Genomic DNA, 18164 nt, shown 5'->3' with positions numbered 1-18164 from the left:
AAAAAAGGTATCATCTTATTTTCTCTTCCATGTTTTATTTTGTTTGATTTCTATAGATTCTACATGGAATGTTGCTAATCCACTAGCAACATTCCATGTAGAAGTCGGCCCTTGTAGATCACCAATGTGGCCGCGCAGGCTTCTACATGGAATGTTGCTAGTGAAATATCAACATTCCATGTAGAATGTCCAATAGTAGCAACATTCCATGTAGAATCTCCAATAGTAGCAACATTCCATGTAGAATCTCCAATGGTATCTATTTTACTGTCATAGTAATGCTTGAATGTTTTCACTTATATACACTGTCAGCTAGCACATTTGCTTATTTCCGATCTGACGAAGAAGGGCAACCTTCGAAAGCTAATCAAGAAATGTATTAAGTTATGTCCAATAAAAAAGGTATCATCTTATTTTCTTTTCCATGTTTTATTTTGTTTGATTTCTATTGATAACCTTTAAGAGTGGACTAACACGGCTACCACACCTCTCTTCTTGAGATGAAAAAAGTGACCAAATAGACTCTACGTGTGAATGTTAACTGATTAAGTAACTGAAAAAGATGGAAAATTCAGGCTAGACATACTCTTTATTGGTATATTCTTTAAATTATGATCTCCTCATCTAATATACCCCTCCCCCCTTTTTTCTTTCATTATTGTGGTCTAAGAAAGAGAGCAAATAATTTTATTAATGTACTAGTAAAACAGGCCCGTTTCTGACACAAATTGAAACGGGCGCTAGCAAGGTTTTCCGAATCCTCAGAGTGTGTATGTTTGAGAGAGTATGTGTGAGATTGACTGTGTGTGAGAGAGAGAGAGTGAATGTGCGAGTGTGTGTGTGTGTGATAGAGAGAGTGAGACTGCTGGGTGCGAGTGTGTCTTCTCTGTCCCCTCTCCAGCCACCCAGCAATTCTCCTCTTTCCTTGCTCCCCTCCAGCCACCCAGCGATTCTGCTTTTTCCCTTGCCCCTCTCCAGCCACCCACCGATGCTCTTCTCTCCCCTGCCTCCCCCTCCAGCCACCCAGCGAGTCTCCTCTGTCCCCTGCAGCCACCCAGCGATTCTCCTCTCTCCCCTGCCCTCCCTGCAGCCATCCAGTGATTATCATGTGTCCCCTGCCCCCCTGCAGCCACCCAGCGATTCTCCTTTTTCCCTTGCCCCCCTCCAGCCACTCAGCGATTCTCCTGTGTCCCCTGCCCCCCCCTCCAGCCACCCAGCGATTGTCCCCCCTCCAGCCACTCCTCCACTTTAATCAGCATATATTAAATTCCCCCCATGTGCTACAGAAAAGCACCGAGCACATCCTATATAATAAAACGCACCTCCAATGTTCTGACGCCGAGAAAGTGAAGCCTTCAAGCCTTGAAGCATTCGTGTGCTCTGTAAGGCTCCATCTCCTCAATTGACGACAAGTAGTTCCGGAACGTTGCAGGAATGCTTCAAGGCTTGAAGGCTTCACTTTCTCGGCTTCAGAACGTTGGAGGTGCGTTTTATTATATAGGCTAATTTTTCATAGTACGATTTTCTCTGTATTGTAACTTGCAAGTGAATCTTGTATTGTTAAACGAATATTAATAAACAAATTAAAAGTAAAATAATGATGACAGACTTAAAATAATGTGCCATGGAGGTGGCCTGCACTCACAATTGAGGCAGGAAGACAACTGAACCTGTGGCAGCCCCTCCCAGCCAACAAACATTACTCGGGCCAAAGAACGTGCCCAGGTCCTTCTCAGCAAGGGGTCTGAGGAGGGCAATAAGAAAAGCAAAGAAAGGGTGACAAGGATAGCACTCCCAGTTTTCGGAAACCTTGCACTCCTGTCATTCATTGCAGCTGATGTCATTCTCCAAGGACAAGCAGGCCTTCGTATTCTCACAGCTGGGTGGCATCATCTGATGGAGCCCGGTGTGGACGCTGACCAGCGAGTCTAAGAACTTTCTAGTATCGTCCCACCGCGCATGTGCTGATGCCTTCCTGCCTGCCGCATGGCCGCGGGTCCCTCAGCTTTGTTTTTTTTCTGCAGAGCAGGGAGGACACATTTTGTGTTCTCCTCTCAGTGTGTGTATCTCTTTCTTTTGCAGTGCCTTCCTGTACGGATAGTTTACCTTTTCTCAGCTATTATTTTTAATTCTTCATTTTCTTTTTTAATTTCCCTTTATTTTCACTAGTTTTTTTCGGCTCTTAGGTTCCTTTATTTTTCGCAAGCTGCTAGGCCCATTTAGGCCGGAGCACTGACCTCAGTTTTACCGCTGCCCCTTCTTTGGTTCACAATTGAGGAGTTTAATTTGGCTGCAATTCTTTTCTCAATCTCCTAGAAGACCCCCCCGTGGCTTCTAGAGGTGCACCCAATGTAATCGGGTGATTTCTGTGACAGACCCACAATCTTGGTACATCAGGTGCCTGGGGTCTGACCATGAGCCTAACTCTTGTTCTCTCTGTTTAAAAAATGCAGTTGAGGGAGGGAGGTGGGTGGAGGGGGGATATACTGTATAATTCTTTGTATCATTCGAACTGTTGTATCTTCTGTGTGTTCCTTTTCTAATAAACATGATTTGAACATAAAAAATGCAGTTGAGGACACAGAGGGATGGAAGGTCCAACAGGAGAAACATTTTGGCTCCTCGAAGGCTGATACATTGTCATCAGCACCAGAAGCATTGACCTCAATGGCTGCCAAGACTTCAATATCCACTGGGAGTGCACCGGCATCGAGAAGGTCTCCTCCTGTCTCAATATCAGGCACTGAGAGCAGACCCCAGGACTGGTCAGCATCGAATTCGACACCAAGGACATGTATGCGCTTGACTTTGTCCTTGTTGGTACCAAAAAACCATGATGCTGAGCATTGGGGGAAGCCCAAGAAGCCAAGCATGCATAGTGCTGGGAGCACCAAGGCAATGGCTTTGCTGGTACCCGAGATGTGCCGGCACTGGGAGGAGCGCTCCTCCTCTTTGGAAGAGGTGCTGGTGCGCATGTCTCCGGGCAGCCAGTTTTCTCAGGCTGCCTCTCTCCCAGCTCCCCCACCTTTGCCGATGCCTTCCTTTGATGAGCGGTTCTGAGCCATGCTCAGGGAGGAGCTGGTGCAGATGATGCAGCTGCAAACTACTCAGGCATTGAAGGCGCTTGCACCAGCTGCGGATCAGCCTCAGATTCTTCCTGAGGGTCAGCCCATGCTTGTGCCGAGATCCTCGATGCCGGCATCTTGAAGGTGTCGACATCGACACATATAGTACCACTTTCAATGTCAGAGGAGGAAGTTTCCCCAGAGACAGAAGGTAGGGCTGTACCTCGGCACTCTTTGGGGCGTGGATATGGTTCCACTGAGCTGAGGCAGGCACTCATTCAGCCAGGTCTGAGTATGGTGAACAGTCTGAGTGGGACCGTTCATGGGACTCAGAGGAGGACCCACACTACTTCTCGGAGGAGGAGTCTTATGGGATACACTCTGAGCCCCTCCCACCTCAAGAGAGACGTAAATCTGCACCAGAGAGTCTCTCTTTCAATAGTTTAGTTAAGAAGATGGCTTCTGCTAATCTATTTAAGTTAGAGACAGAGGAAGAGTGACTACAAGTCTCCTCCAAAGAAAGGGGTTACAATATTATTGCACCCTATCCTTAAAGCTGCACTGATGAAGAACTGGGAGTCTCCCCTCTCAGTGCAGGTTGCACTTAAGAAAGTGGATATGCAATATTGTATCCAGAAGGCTCTCGGATTTGAGAGTCCAGATGCTCCACCATTCTCTAGTGGTTGAATCCGCCCTCAAATGAGCCATGATTTCCAGGACTCATGCCTCAGCACTCCCAGGTAGAGAGGCTTGGACACTGGACTCATTTGGGAGGAAATCTTTTCAAGCCTCGGTGCTTATTGCCTGCATCCAGTTCTACCAGCTGTACACGAGCCTTTACTTGCAGTCTTTGGTCTGCAGTACATTAAGTCTTGCAGATTCTCTCCCACGGGAGCAGGCCGCAGAGCTTTGCTAATTGGCCAGTAAGCAGTTGGAGTGTTGGAAGTATCTGGCCAGAGGAAAGTATGACTCTTTTGATATAGCATTCAGACTGTCTGCCATGGGTCTGAGGATGTACTGAATTTCATGACCGGGTGTCTCTGACCTAGAACCAGCAATTCAGGAGAGGTTGGCGGATGTTCTTGCCGAGGTGACAACCTGTTTGGAGATAAGGTAGGTCACAGACTTCATCAAGAAACATACAAATACCATCCAAACTCTATCTCGGCAAACTCCAGCTGCAGCCTCCTCTTCTAGGAGGTTTTTGAGTGGACCGAGACGGTAACCCTACTACTCTGAGAGGCGTAGGTTTCCACAACCTTCTCGCACTGCCCAGAACCCCCAGGCCTCGCCAGTCTCACCCTCAGAAGCCTCAACCCCAGTTGAAGCAAAGAACGAGCTTTTGACTGGCTCCAGGAGAGCATAGCCACGCTCAAAGTAACCGTCCTGGGCGGCTTACCGGTAGGGAGGAGGCTGAAATTTTAGCAACACAGGTGGCCCCTTGTAACCTCCGGCCGGTGGGTTCTTCAAATAGTCTGTCTTAGTTATGTCCTGCATTGGCATCAAAGACCACCAAATTGTCCACTGAGAACTTTTGTATATCAGCTCTCAGCACAAGCAGGTACTTGTAGAGGAAATCGCCGCCTTCTACAAACCAGTGTGGTTGAACCCATGTCACCAGGGCTAGAAGGGAAGGGATTCTATTCCAGGTACTTCCTTGTGCCCAAAAAGATGGTGGGATTTCGCCCCATCCTAGACCTAAGGGCTCTAAACAAATTCCTGGTCAAAGTGAAGTTCAGGATGATTTCCCTGTGCACCCATCTCCTCATGATCAGGAAAACGATTGACTATGCTTTCTGGGCTTAAAGAATGCCTATACCCACATTTCAGTACTTCCCAGTCACAGGAGGTATCTCAGATTTCGGATAGGGAAACACTACTACCAGTACAGTGTTCTGCCATTTGGCCTCACATCAGCTGCCAGGGTATTCACCAAGGGTCTAGTGGTAGCAGCAGCATATTTAAGCAGACTGGGAGTATATGTGTTTCCCTATCTGGACTATTGGCTGGTCAAGAGCACATCGCAGGAAGGGGCATCAGAGTCAATGCGCCTAACTATTTAGGTGTTGGAGCTCCTAGGATTTGTCATAAACTACCCCAAGTCCCATCTTTTTCTGGTCCAACAATTGGAGTACATAGGAGCCCTGCTCGATAAATTGCAAGCACAGGGTTTTCCCCCAGAAGTGAGGCAGACACCTTGACAGTACTCTTTTCACAGGTTCACAACAGCAAGCAGGCTACAGCTCGGCAAATGATGAGATTGATGGGCCACATGGCCTCAATAGTGCATGTGACTCTCATGGCATGGCTCCATTTGAGAACGGCCCAGTGGACCCTAGCTTCCCAGTGGTCTCAGACAGTTGGAAATCTAGTGGATGCAATCCAGATTCCACTAGAGTTAACTCATGACCTTCTCTGGTGGACAGTTCAATCGAATTTGACTGTGGAACTGCCATTCAAAATTCTGCCTCCTCAGAAGGTGTTAACAATGAATGCACCCAACTTGGGATAGGGAGCTCAAGTAGATGGGCTTCACACCTAGGAAACTTGTTCTGTTCAGGAAGTGGATCTTCATATCTACCTCCTTGAGTTGAGGGCTATTTCAAACACTCTAAAGGCTTTCAGAGATCGGCTACAGAACCAAATTATTCTCATTCAAACGGACAACCAGGTTGCAATGTTCTATGTAAACAAGCAGGGAGGTACGGGTTCCTACCCCTTGTGTCAGGAAGCAGTAGGAATGTAGCAATGGGCCCTACTTCTTAGAGTGGTACATCGAGCCACATAACTAGCAGGACAACTGCCTGGTGGACAGACTGAGAAGGGTTTTGGACCATATGAATGGTATTTCAACATGTGTGTAGCCCACAAGATCTTGGGGCACTCCCTCGGTGGATCTTTTTGCCACTCATCTCAACAACAAGATCCCCCAGTTCTGTTTGAGGCTCGGATTATACAGCAGCCTAACGTCACATGCTTTTTTTCTACATTGGGGGAAGTGACTTCTGTTTGCATATCCTCTGATACCGCTCATAGACAAGACTTTGCTGAAACTCGAGCAAGACCATGGAACTATGATCTTAATTGTCAAGGCAGATCTGGTTTCCTCTTCTTCTGGCGTTGTCCTCTGAAGATCCATGGAGATTCAAGTATTTTCCAACCTTTATTACGCAGAACGAGGGATCCTTTCTATATCCCAACCTCCAATCCATGGCCCTCATGGCTTGGATGTTTAGAATTTTAATCCTTAGATTTGCCGGAGGGTGTCTCTCGCATCTTGCTGGCTTCCAGGAAAGACTCCACTAAGAGGTGTTGCTCATTTAAGTGAAGGTTTGCCATCTGGTGTGAGGGCAAGACCTTTAATCCCCTCACCTGCCCTACACAAAAACTGCTTGAATACCTCCTGCACCTGAGACTGGTTTGAAAAACAACTCTGTAAGGGTTCATCTAAGTGCAATGTTTATCATTACCATGTGGGAGGTAAGCCCATCTCTGTACAGCCTCTAGTTGTTTGCTTCATGAGAGGTTTGTTACTGACAAAGCCCCTTGCCAAACCTCCACCTGCGTCTTGGGATCTCAGCGTTGTCCTCACCCAGCTGATGAAATCTCATTTTGTGTCACTTGATTCCTGTCATATGAAGTATTTGATGTGGAAAATTGTGTTTTTGGTGGAGTCACTTCAGCTCACAGAGTCAATGAGCTTCAGGCCCTAGTAGCTGATCCATCTTACACTAAGTTATGTTACACAGATCTTATATTCTGCAAATACCAATTATTGGTTCAGTGCAGATAACAATAACAGAAGAAAACTGGAAATACTCCAGGAAGTTACTGTAAAGCTCAAAGCCAGACTTAACATACTCATTAAATTATAAAAAATAACTAAAAAAATTTACAAATAATACAGCAAATTAATTATCAGATGTTAAATATTTAGAATATAGAAAAGTTTTCAAAGCCTTATGAAAAGTCAAGTAATTGGTAAGTACAAGGATCTCTGGCGACAGAAAGTTCCATATTGATAGAGTTTGATAGTGCAAAGAGGAATCAACTAATTTTCTCGATTTGACCTGGTTTGCTGAAGGATAACATAGCAGCATCTGATTGCAGGTCTTTCCCTCTACAATATTATGTAAGAAAGTTTCACCACAATAAAGTAGTTCTCTGAAAACATCCTAAGTTCCTTCCAAAGACAGTGTCAGAGTTTCATCTTAATCAGTCATTTGTCCTGCCAACATTTTTCCCCAAACCACATGCCCATCCTGGCGAGAGTATACTGCATACCTTAGACTTCAGGCAAGCCTTAGCCTTCTATCTACAGTGGACTAAAGCCCATAGACATTCCTCCCAGCTTTTTGTTTCTTTTGACCCAAACAGGATGGGGGTAGCCATCGGCAAACGCACAATTTCCAATTGGCTAGCAGATTGCATCTCCTTTACTTATACCCAGGCTGGGCTGATTCTGGAGGGTCATGTCAAGGCTTGTCAGAGCTATGGCTACGCTGGTAGCCCACTTGAGGTCAGCCTCTATAGAGGAGATTTGCAAAGTTGTGATGTGGCCATCTTTACACATATTCAAGACTTCACATCTCATTACTGCCTTGAGTAGGATACCCGACATGATAGCCAGTTCGGGCAGCCAGTTCATTGTCTAGAATCCAATTCCAGCCCCCTAGGCCCATTTCGTTTCAGGCTGCACCTTCACAGCTAGTATGTACATATTTTCAGGTTAATTGACTTCCATGCCTCGATGTTTCGAGTCCCTATTCTCTTAGCATTGTTGTTTTCAATGAGCCTGGTAGCTAGGGATTCTTAGCTGTGAGAATACGAAGGCCTGCTTGTCCTCAGAGAAAGCAAAGTTACCTATAGTAGGTGTTCTTCTATGACAGCAGGCCCAGTATTCTCACATACACTCCCACCTTCACTTGGAGTTATATTCTTTAACTATTGTATATAACTGAGGAACCCACACTCACGTGGCGGATAGGAAGGCACCAGCACATGTGCAGTGGGACACTACTAGAAAGTTCTTAGCTACTAGAAAGTTCTTAGTCTCACTAGTAGATTCCGCACTAGGCTCTGTTGGATGATATCACCCAGCTGTGAGAATATTTGGCCTGCTGCCCTATGGGTAAGTAACTTTGCAGAGCTTTGGAAATCACTTGTGCTAAGTACAGAAAGTGAGAAATTAGGAAACAAGATGGGTTGCAAATAATAAAACTTTTTATCCATAAACATACAATGGGAGAAAATGCATGGCATCCTTGGTTAATTAACTCTCGTTCAGAAAGTGATATTGAAAAGGCCAGGAGTTGCCTTCTAGCAAACACAGTCCTCTACAAAGTTAAGACGTACAGGGATGCTGCAAAAGATTCCTCTGTGCTGTTGCTTATGACACTAACTGGTTTTTTTTTTTTTCTGTCCTGAAAAATAAACCAGCGCCATCTGGGTTATATTCAGGTCCTGCTGTGGAAATTTTGCTTTGCCTCTAATTCCAGTGTATCAACCAGCAATGATAGTGCATCAAATTGGAGGGTGGGGGGGGGGGGGGGGGGGCTTGCGCTATATGTTAAAGAGAGAATCAAGTAAATAAATATTCTATATGAAACAGATAGCAGTGTGGAATCCTTGTGGATAGAAATTCCATCTGTGAAGGGAAAGAGTATACTGGTAGGGCTGTACTACCATCTGCTGTGACAGAATGAACAGACGGATGAACAAATGTTTACAGAAATTAGGAAAGCTGGCAAATTGGGCAACATTATAATAATGGGTGAATTTAGTCTCCCCAATATTGACTGGATAAATGCTATATCAGGGAGCAATAGGAAGCTAAATTCTTAGATGTAATAAATGACTGCTTCTTGGAGCAACTGGTCCAAGAACCGACAAGAAGAGCTATTTTAGATCTAATCCTTAGTGCAATGCAGGGCATGATACGAGAGGTAATGGTGTTGGATCTGCTTTGAAACAGTGATCACAACATGATCAAATCTGAGCTGATATCTGGAGTGAAGTCACTAAAGAAATCTACTGTAGCAGTATTCAGTTTTCAAAAGGCTGACTATGACAAAATGAGGAAAATGGTTAAAAGAAGCTGAAAGAGTCGGCTGCAAAGGTTTGGACCTTAAATCAGGAAGCCCAGACCAGATGTATTCCACATATTAACAAAGGTGGAAAGAAGAGGAAACGATAAACAGTATGGCTAAAAGGTGAAGTGAAAGAGGCTATTAGAGCCAAAAGGGAAGAATGGAAAAAGGATCCAAATGAAGAAAATAAGAAGCAGCATAAGCAGTGTCAAGCTAGATGCAAAGCACTACTACTACTACTACTACTATTTAGCATTTCTATAGCGCTACAAGGCATATGCAGCGCTGCACAAACATAGAAGAAAGACAGTCCCTGCTCAAAGAGCTTACAATCTAATAGACAAAAAATAAAAAATAAGCAAATCAAATCAATTAATGTGAACGGGAAGGAAGAGAGGAGGGTAGGTGGAGGCGAGTGGTTACAAGTGGTTACGAGTCAAAGGCAATGTTAAAGAGGTGGGCTTTCAGTCTAGATTTAAAGGTGGCCAAGGATGGGGCAAGACGTAGGGGCTCAGGAAGTTTATTCCAGGCGTAGGGTGCAGCGAGACAGAAGGCACGAAGTCTGGAGTTGGCAGTAGTGGAGAAGGGAACAGATAAGAAGGATTTATCCATGGATCGGAGTGCACGGGAAGGGGTGTAGGGAAGGACGAGTGTGGAGAGATACTGGGGAGCAGCAGAGTGAATACATTTATAGGTTAGTAGAAGAAGTTTGAACAGGATGCGAAAACGGATAGGGAGCCAGTGAAGGGTCTTGAGGAGAGGGGTAGTATGAGTAAAGCGACCCTGGCGGAAGATGAGACGGGCAGCAGAGTTTTGAACCGACTGGAGAGGGGAGAGGTGACTAAGTGGGAGGCCAGCAAGAAGCAGATTGCAGTAGTCTAAACGAGAGGTGACAAGGGTGTGGATGAGGGTTTTGGTAGAGTGCTCGGAAAGAAAGGGGCGGATTTTACGGATGTTGTAAAGAAAGAAACGACAGGTCTTGGCGGTCTGCTGGATATGAGCAGAGAAGGAGAGAGAAGAGTCAAAGATGACCCCAAGGTTTCGAGCTGAGGAGACAGGGAGAATGAGAGAGCCATCAACAGAAATAGAAAACGGGGGGAGCGGGGAGGTGGGTTTGGGGGGGAAAATGAGAAGCTCGGTTTTGGGCATATTTAATTTCAGGTGGCGTTGAGACATCCAGGCAGCAATGTCAGACAAGCACGCTGAAACTTTGGTTTGGATGCAAGGTGAGATATCAGGGGTAGAAAGGTAGATTTGGGAGTCATCAGCATAGAGATGGTAGGAAAAGCCATGGGATGAGATTAATGAACCAAGGGAAGAAGTGTAGATAGAAAAGAGGAGGGGACCAAGAACAGAACCCTGAGGTACGCCGACAGGCAGAGGGATAGAAGTAGAAGAGGATCCACCAGAGTGAACACTAAAGGTGCGGAGGGAGAGGTAGGAAGAGAACCAGGAAAGGACAGAGCCCTGGAATCCAAGTGAGGACAGGGTATCGAGAAGTATGCTGTGATCGACAGTGTCAAAAGCAGCGGAAAGATCAAGAAGAATGAGGATGGAATATTGACCTCTGGATTTAGCCAGTAATAGGTCATTGGAGACTTTAGTAAGCGCAGTTTCGGTTGAGTGGAGAGGGCGAAAACCAGATTGTAATGGGTCAAGAATAGCATGTGAGGAGAGAAAATCAAGGCAGCGGCGGTGAACAGCATGCTCAAGTAATTTGGAGAGAAAAGGAAGGAGGGAGATGGGTCGGTAATTAGAGGGACAAGTAGGGTCAAGTGAAGGCTTCTTAAGGAGAGGTGTGACCACAGCATGTTTAAAGGCAGCAGGGACAGTCGCAGTGGAAAGTGAGAGGTTGAGAATGTGACAGATAAAAGGAATAAGAGTAGGAGAGATGGCATTAAGAAGGTGGGTGGGAATGGGATCAGAGGAACAGGTGGTACATTTTGAGGAAGAAAGGAGAAGTGTAGTTTCCTCAATAGTAACTTCAGGAAAGGAGGAAAGGGAATGAGGGGAAGGAGAGAGAGGGGAACGGACTAGTGGAGGGAGAGCTGGTGAGGTAGAGAAAGCAAGGTTTATCTTTTGAACCTTGTTGTGAAAGAATTCAGCAAGGGTCTGAGGAGATAATGAAGGGGGAGTTGGGGGAGGGGCACCTTGAGGAGAGAGTTCAATGTGGTGAAGAGAAGTCGAGGATTAGAGCCAAGAGAGTTGGTCAGTTGGATATAATAATCCTGTTTGGCACGTAAAAGAGCAGATTGGAAGGAGGTCAGCATGAACTTAAAGTGTAAGAAATCAGCAAGGGCCCGAGATTTCCGCCAGAGGCGTTCGGCGGAGCGGGTACAGGAACGTAGGTAGCGGATATTAGAAGTCAGCCAAGGTTGGGGTTTTGTACGCCTGATAAAGAAGGCTAAAAACTCATAGTAACACCTTTTTCAGATACATCAGAAGCAGAAAGCCTGTAAGGGAATCTGTGAGCAAAAGAGGCACTCAGGGTGGGCAAGGCCACAGTCTTTACGGAAGAACGTGTAAAAGATCTACCTGCACGACTTATATTCCACCAGTGTAGCTATGCTCATATTAGCCCTCTCCTCACTTCATTGTTTCCCTATCCATTTCCGCATACAGTTCAGACTCCTCTTATTGACTTACAAGTGCATTCACTTTGCAGTTCCTCAGTACCACTCCACTCTTATCTCTCCCTACACTCCTCCCCGGGAACTCCGTTCATTGGGTAAATCTCTCTTATCTGTACCCTTCTTCTCCACTGCCAACTCCAGACTGCATTCCTTTTATCTTGCTGCACCATAGGCTTGGAATAGACTTCCTGAATCAGTACATCAAGCTCCATCTCTGGCCGTCTTCAAATCTAGGCTAAAAGCCCACCTTTTTGATGCTGCTTTTAACTCCTAACCCCTATTCAACTTGTACAGTACCTTGTATGTTTTATTTTTCCCACCTTATTAATTCCCTTATCCCTTATTTGTCCTGTTTTGTCTGTCCTGATTAGATTGTAAGCTGTTTCGAGCAGGAACTGTCTTTTCATGTTCAAGTGTACAGAGCTGCATACGTCTAGTAGCACTATAGAAATGACAAGTAGTAGTAGTAGTAGTAATAGTAGTACCTGTACCAGAAATGGTTTTCAAGGGTGACAGTGTGGTGAACCTGAAAGATGCACTGTGCCAAACTGACAAGATAAAGTGTGATAATTCACCTGAACCGGATGGCATACACCCCATGGTACTGAAAGAACTCAAACACGAAATTGCTGATCTGTTGTTAGTGATCTGTAACCTGTCATTAAAATCCTTCATAGTACCTGAAGATTGAAGGGTGGCCAGTGTAATGCCGATTTTTAAAAAGGGTTCCAGGGGTGATCTGGGAAATTACAGACCGGTAAACCTGACTTCAGTGCCGGAGAAGATAGTGGAAACTATTATAAAGAATAAAATTACAGAACACAGACAAACATGGTTCAATGGGACAGAGTCAGCATGGGTTCAGCCAAGGGAAGTCTTGCCTCACCAATTTGCTTCATTTCTTTGAAGACATCAATAAACATGTGGATACAGGTGAGCTGGATTTTCAGAAAGCTTTTGACAAAGTTCCTCATGTGAGACTCCTGAGAAAATTAAACAGTCATGGAATGGAAGGCAATGTCCTGCTGTGGATTAGGAATTGGCTATTGGACAGAAAACAGGTTAGGGTTAAATGGACGAAGGTGAATAGTGGAGTACCGCAGTGATCTGTACTGGGACCGATGCTATTTAACAATATATTTATAAATGATCTGAAAAATGGAACGACAAGTGAGGTGATTAAATTTGCAGATGACACAAAACTATTCAAAGTTCTCAAAAGACATGCGGATTGTGAAAAATTGCAGAAAGACCTTAGGAAACTAGAAGATTGGGCATCCAAATAGAAGGTGAAATTTAATGTGGATGAATGCAAAGTGATGCACATTGCGGAGAATAATCTGAAACATAGTTACCTGATGCTAGGGTCCACCTTAGGACTCAGAACTCAAGAAAAAGATCTAGGTGTCATTGTAGATAATACAATGAAATCTTCTGCACAGTATGTTGTGGCAGCCAAAAAAGAAAACAAGATGCTAGAAATTATTAGGAATCAGATGCAAAGTAAGACTAAGAATATTATAATGCCTCTGTATTACTCCATGGTGCGACCTCACCTTGAGTATTGCGTTCAATTCTGGTTGCCGTATGTCAAAAAAGATATAGTAGAATTAGAAAAGGTTCAAAGAAGAGAGAACAAAATGATAAAGGGGATGATACTCACCCAGCATGAGGAAAGGCTAAAGAGGTTAGGGCTCTTCAGCTTGGAAAAGAGACGGCTGAGGGGGGATATGGTTAAGGTGTTTTTTGGACGCCGTACCTTGCGAAGGATGTTAAAAAAATGGAAGCGGTGCAAAGAAAAGCTACGAGAATGGTATGGGATTTGCGTTCCAAGACGTATGAGCAAAGACTTGCTGACCTGAACATGTATACCCTGGAGGAAAGGAGGAACAGGGGTGATATGATACAGACGTTCAAATACTTGAAAGGTATTAATCCGCAAAAAAATCTTTTCCGGAGATGGGAAGGCGGTAGAACGAGAGGACATGAAATGAGATTGAAGGGGGGCAGCCTCAGGAAAGATGTCAGGAAGTATTTTTTCACGGAGAGGGTGGTGGATGCTTGGAATGCCCTCCCGCGGGAGGTGGTGGAGATGAAAACGGTAACGGAATTCAAACATGCGTGGGATATGCATAAAGGAATTCTGTGCAGTAGGAATGGATCCTCAGAAGCTTAGCCAAAATTGGGTGGCGGAGCAGGTGGGGGAAGAGAGGTTGGTGGTTGGGAGGCGAGGATAGTGGAGGGCAGACTTATACGGTCTGTGCCAGAGCTGGTGATGGGAGGCGGGACTGGTGGTTGGGAGGCGGGAAATACTGCTGGGCAGGCTTGTACGGTCTGTGCCCTGAAAAAGGCAGGTACAAATCAAGGTAAGGAATACACATATGAGTTTATCTTGTTGGGCAGACTGGATGGACCATGCAGGTCTTTTTCTGCCGTCATCTACTATGTTACTATCCTGCTTATAATCGAACGAGAAAAACGCCCAAGTTCCGACCTAAATCGGGAGATGGACGTTTATCTCACAAAAACGAATAACGCGGTATAATCGGAAGCCGAACTTGGACGTTTTCAACTGCACTCCATCGCGGAAGCGTACAAAGTTGACGGGGGCGTGTTGGAGGCGTGGTGAAGGCGGGACCGGGGCATGGGTATCACCCGAACAGAGATGGGCGCCTTTCGCCGATAATGTAAAAAAAGTATGCGTTTGTAGCTAGAATTTAGGGCACTTTTCCTGGACCCTGTTTTTTCACGAATAAGGCCCCAAAAAGTGCTCTGACCAGATTACCCCCAGAAGGAATCGTGGATGATCTCCCCTGACTCCCCCAGTGGTCACTAACCCCCTCCCACCACAAAAAATGATGTTTCACAACTTTTTATTTTCACCCTCAAATGTCATACCCACCTCCCTGGCAGCAGTATGCAGGTCCCTGGAGCAGTTCTAAGGGGGTGCAGTGGACTTCAGGCAGGTGGACCCAGGCCCATCCCCCCCTACCTGTTACAATTGTGCTGCTTAATGCTTAGTCGTCCAACCCCCCCAAACCCACTGTACCCACATGTAGGTGCCCCCCTTCACCCCTTAGGGCTATAGTAATGGTGTAGACTTGTGGGTGGTGGGTTTTGAGGGGGATTTGGGGGGCTCAACACACAAGGGAAGGGTGCTATGCACCTGGGAGCTCTTTTAGCTTTTTTTTTGTTTTTGTAAAGGTACCCCCTAGGGTGCCCGGTTGGTGTCCTGGCATGTGGGGGGACCAGTGCACTACAAATCCTGGCCCCTCCCACGAACAAATGCCTTGGATTTATTCGTTTTTGAGCTGGGCACTTTCATTTTCCATTATCGCTGAAAAACAAAAACGCCCAGCTCACAAATTGTCGAATAAAACATGGACGTCTATTTTTTGCGAAAATACGGTTCGGTCCACCCCTTCACGGACCCGTTCTCGGAGATAAACGCCCATGGAGATAGACGTTTTCGTTCGATTATGCCCCTCCACGTGTATAAAATCCTGAGTGATGTAGAACAGGTAGAAGTGAATGGATTTTTCACTCTCTCAAAAAGTACAAAGACCAGGGGACACTCGACGAAGCTACATGGAAATAATTTAAAACAAATAGGAGGAAATATTTTTTCACTCAAAGAATAATTGAGCTCTGGAACTCATTGCTGAAGGATGTGGTAAAAGCTGTTAGTGCATCTGGGTTTTAAAAAGGGTTGGTCACGTTCCTGGAGGAAATGCCCAAAGTCTGTTATTTAGACAGGCATGGGGGAAGCCACTGCTTGCCCCGGGATTGGTAGCATGGAATGTTGCTACTTATTGGGTTTCTACCAGGTACTTGTGACATGGATTGGCCACCGTTGGAAGCAGGATACTGGGCTATGGACTAGATAGACTATTGGCCTGACCTAGTATGGCTATTCTTATATTCTTAAACCTCAGCACAGGGCATTTAGTTTTTTTTTTTCAATTTGCGGAGTCACTAGGGGGCAATTTTATAATTGGGTGCCTCCATTTAGGCACACCAAGGGCGGGCAGTAGGATCCTGTCCTATAACAGTACCTAAGCACCCAGGTTCCGTTATCGAATACTAGCATAACTTGGAATCTGTGTGTCTAAAATGTCGACGTCTGCGCTTTACCCATAGAACTGGAGTAGGTGCAGGCACCTAACTGTAGCAGAGATGTGTGTAACTTACAGCATTCACTAAGTTACGCAAGTAGATGGGAGCCACACCTATGTCTCCTCTACGCTATGACTACAGTGTGTTTACACCCCACTTGCAAAATACTCAATGTTGCTTAGGTGGCATATGCTAGTATTTTAAATGTTTACCGTATAGGACTAGATTCAGTGAACGGCACCCAAATTTAGGTGCTGAGAAAAAAAATCCACATGGAGCGTTATTCTATAAAGGGTACTCCAAGTTGCATGTAATTTACACAATAGTGCTTAGAGCCAATTTCTGTGCCAAACTTTTGAGGACAAGGATTTACAGCAACTGAAAACTGGTGTAAATCCTGGTATTTATTTATTTGCATTTTGCTCACACCTTTTTCAGTAGTAGCTCAAGGTGAGTTATGTTCAGGTACACTGGATATTTCTCTGTCCCAGGAGGGCTCACAATCTAAGTTTGTACCTGAGGCAACGGAGGGATAAATGACTGGCCCAAGATCACAAGGAGCAGCAGTGGGATTTGAACCGGCCACCTCTGGATTGCAAGACTGGTGCTCTAACCACTAGGCCCCTCCTCCACTAGGAACATTCCATGTAGAATCTCAAATAGTAGCAACTGAATCTCAAATAGTAGCAACATTCCATGTAGAATCTCAAATAGTAGCAACAGAATTTCAATAGTAGCAACATTCCATATAGAATCTCAAATAATAGCAACAGAATTTCAATAGTAGCAACATTCCATGTAGAATCTCAAATATTTATTTGGATTTTGCTCACACCTTTTTCAGTACTAGTAGTAGCTCAAGGTGAGTTACATTCAGGTACTCTGGATATTTCTCTGTCCCAGGATGGCTCACAATCTAAGTTTGTACCTGAGGCATTGGAGGGTTAAATGACTGGCCCAAGATCACAAGGAGCAGCAGCAGGATTTAAACTGGCCACCTCTGGATTGCAAGAGCGGTGCTCTAACCACTAGGCCACTCCTCCACTCCTGGTATGTAAGATAGGTGTGGCTCTCCGGTATTCAGTAATACTGCGTGCATCTTTAGTGAATGCAGCAGACCTGCCCATGGCTATGCCCCCTTTTGAGTTGTGCACTAAACAATGTGCACATGGATCTTTCTAGAATAGTGCTTAGCAAGATGTGCATGAAAATCCAAATTGTTGCCAATTAATGCCAATCATGGATTGTTAGTGCCCAAATTATTGAGACTAATTAGCTCATTAACCAATGTATTTATGCACGCATCTCAGAGTAGCGTGCATTTTTTGTGGGTGTAAATTTGCATGCCATTTATAAAATCTGGGGGATAACATGTGGAATTGTTAGTGTCTAGTTTACAGAGTAGCCCTTTAAGATCCCTGCATCCATTTTCAGAAGTTATTCATGTGTTGCTGGAAGCTTAATACCTGTAGCTGAACTCATTTTTGGAGATCACTTTTTTTCACCCTGTTAAATTTTGGAGATGTTCATACCTCTATATTTTTAAAAAGAGAAAGAAACTTCAACAAATTAATATAGATCTTTCAACAGTTCTGGATATAATACCTATCGCATATTTTGGCATATTCACGGGAGGCCTGGTTTCCCACCATTGTACTCCCAAGTGCTTACAAAATGCTTGGAGCTTCCACACAGTTTGTTCTTGATCACCGGGATTTAAAAATTATTTACACGTTCTTTTCTCACGTGAGCCTGATTTTTCCTTGGCAAAATGGCAGCTTTAGGTGCGTCAGGGTTGGGGATTGGAATATGTGGGTCAACAGTGAGATCTCGTGCGTGTTTACGAAAGTCTTGGCAAAAAAAAAAAACAGTATGCCAGTCAAGTTCTCCTAGTCGATCAGCTCTACGGATTTTCTTTAAATAATTATAGAACGTATGTGACTCCCACCTCCAGCTCTGAAAAAAAAGATGCTTTTCTGAAATGTAACATATCAACTTTTACATCTTAGAAGAAAAGAGGTTGAAAATAATACAGCTGCTGAGAATGAATCTTATAAGAAAGTCTCTTCCCTCCCTACCCAGTGGATCCACAGATACTAAAACACTATGAAGTGGCAAACCAGGGTTTTCCATACTCCAGCTCCTGGTTTAGGGGCATCCTATAAATTCTGAAATTACAAAGCAGCTGAATTTACTTGCTGGAAAAAAAAAATCCTAATTTGTCTTCCCTTTTTTTCCCTCTATCATTCCTAAGACAATAG

The 18164-nt window shown here is 44.8% G+C and overlaps 1 protein-coding gene across 1 annotated transcript in view; it reads right to left on the bottom strand.

Annotated features, from left to right (window-relative positions):
• STON2 (stonin 2) overlaps positions 1-18164 on the bottom strand; it is a 257064-nt gene that overhangs the window by 92674 nt on the left and 146226 nt on the right. The gene's annotated exons all lie outside the window — the stretch shown is intronic.

This window comes from Microcaecilia unicolor, chromosome 9, assembly GCF_901765095.1.
Source record: "Microcaecilia unicolor chromosome 9, aMicUni1.1, whole genome shotgun sequence".
NCBI lineage: Eukaryota > Metazoa > Chordata > Amphibia > Gymnophiona > Siphonopidae > Microcaecilia > Microcaecilia unicolor.
The sequence above is the reverse complement of the archived record's forward strand: the minus strand, read 5'-3'. Positions and strand labels throughout refer to the sequence as shown.